This window comes from Meriones unguiculatus, chromosome 14 (assembly GCF_030254825.1).
Source record: "Meriones unguiculatus strain TT.TT164.6M chromosome 14, Bangor_MerUng_6.1, whole genome shotgun sequence".
Classification (NCBI taxonomy): Eukaryota; Metazoa; Chordata; class Mammalia; order Rodentia; family Muridae; genus Meriones; species Meriones unguiculatus.
In genome coordinates, this window is record NC_083361.1 from 517,223 (window position 1) to 519,543 (window position 2,321).

Sequence of the window (2,321 nt, forward strand, 5' to 3'; positions counted from 1 at the left end):
ACCCTTACCCCCTAACCCTCTCACCTACCCTACCCTACCCCTCCCTCGATTAAATCAAATTGTTTGTACTGCCTATAGGAAACAGACTTGTTTATTTAAAGACTATCCCAGCTGTAGCCCCCTCTCTCATCCCTTTCCAATCCTGCCCTCTCTCCCTCCTCTCCTCTCCTGTCCCTCTCCTATTTCACTGATAGAGAAGGTTCTCCTACCCTTTCATCTGACCCTAGCCTGTCAGGTCTCATCAGGACTGGCCTGCATTGCCTTCCTCTGTGGCCTGTTACAGCTGGGCCCCCTCAGGGGGAGGTGATCAAAGAGCCAGACAGAGTTCATGTCAGAGACGGCCTCTGTTTCCCTTATTGGGTACCCACTTGGAACTGCCATGGGCTACATCTGTGTAGGGGTTCTAGGTTATTTTCATGCATGGTCCTTGACTGGAGTATCAGTCTCAGAAGACTCCTGGGCCCAGATTTTTTGGTTCTGTTGCTCTCCTTGAGGAGCTCCTGTCCCCTCCTGGTCTTTCTATCTCCCCATTCTTTCATAAGATTCCCTACACTCTGCCCAAAGTTTGGCTAGGAGTTTCAGCAAAGGTGGAAACTAGAAAAGATCATCCTTAGTGAGGTGTCCCAGAAGCAGAAAGACACACATGGTATATACTCACTTGTAAGTGAATATTAGACATATAATGTAGGATAAACATACTAAAATCTGTACACCTAAAGAAACTAAGCAAGAAGGAGGACCCTGGTAAGATGCTCAATCCTCATTCAGATAAGGCAAACAGGATAGACATTGGAAGAAGCAGAAAACAGGGAATAGGACAGAAGCCTACCACAGAGGGCCTCTGAAAGACTCTACCCAGCAGGGTAATAAATAAATCTTAAAAAAAAAAAAAAAGTTACCAGGAGTCCCAGCAAAGCTATGATGATATACTGCTTGGGAAACTTAGGTCCCTTCTTGAGGTTCTTAGTCTCATTAATAAAGGTGTGGTGGCACATACCTTTAATACCAGGACTCCAGAGTCAGAGTCAGACAAATCTTAGTGAGTTCCAGGCCAGCCTGGTAGACATGGGGAGTCCTAGAGAAGAGTTACAGGCTTTGGAGTCTGACCTCAGAAAGGTAGGCAGGCCAAGAGAAGCCTTCAATCCACTGACAGAGACTGCACTGGCAACAGAGGGGATTCTGGTAAGCAAAGCACATAATCTCAAAATGATGTCGCCATCACAGGGACAGTCCCCTAGCAAGGTCCTTGACCTGCCACACTGCATTCATCTTTAAGATCAGGGCCCATTTCCAACTAGACATCAATTCCGTTGTTTACAACTGTCTCAAAAATAAGCATAGGAAAAAATTGCGGGGGAAAAAAAAAAGCCTTGGTAGAAAATTTCTCTTCTCAATTTTTGCTTAATGGCACAAAATTTGGGAAGGGATTCAAATCGGGAAGCTAAAGACTTTTGGTGGAGGCCATGTTGGTTGTTTGGTTTTTCAAGACATAGTTTCGGTGTAGCCCTGGCTGTCCTGGAACTTGCTCAAGGCTGGCCTTGAGCTCAAAGATCTGACTTCCTCTGCCTCCCAAGTGCTGGGGTTAAAGATGTGCACCATTACAGCTCAGCATAAAATACAATGTTATATGATATGTCATGTTGGAGATGGCTCAGAGGGTAAAGTACCTGCCCCGAAGCATGAATGCCTGAGTTCAATTCCTGGCACCCAAATGATAGGAGCAGACTCCTCACAAGTTGTCTTCTGACTAGCACCCTCATGGTATGGTAAACATGGGCACATAAAAGAAATATATATATTTTTAAATGTGCTCTTCAACTGTCTGAATCACCCACAGCTGAAAGCCTTGGGGGAGGCTGGCAGGCTGGGGCTGATGAGAGCTGGGCTGTGTGATTCGGCTTCCACACCATGTTTGGCTCAGCTGCTGTCTACTCTTCATCCTGTCTTTCTCCACACACTGGTGTCTACCTCAGGTTGGTACCAAGATAGTTTCTGCATTCCAGTCACTGTTTCAAGATGGAGACCCAGGGAAGAAGTCAACCCCTTCTTCCATGAGCATCTGAAAACAATAAACTTCTCCAGGCAGCATACACTCTCTGATCTCACTGGCTTGTCTTTTACTCTATTGTACACTTTAAATTGCTGGCTTCAAGGATTGTTGTTGATTTCTCCCAAGCAGATGCTACAAGCTCTTTGCCAATCTTCATTAAATACCTATAATGACAATTTCAGCATTACTATGAGGCACTAAGATTTCTGTTGGCTTTGTTCCTGACAATTAACAATTGACATTTTTCTTTTATAATTAAATCAGAAACCAC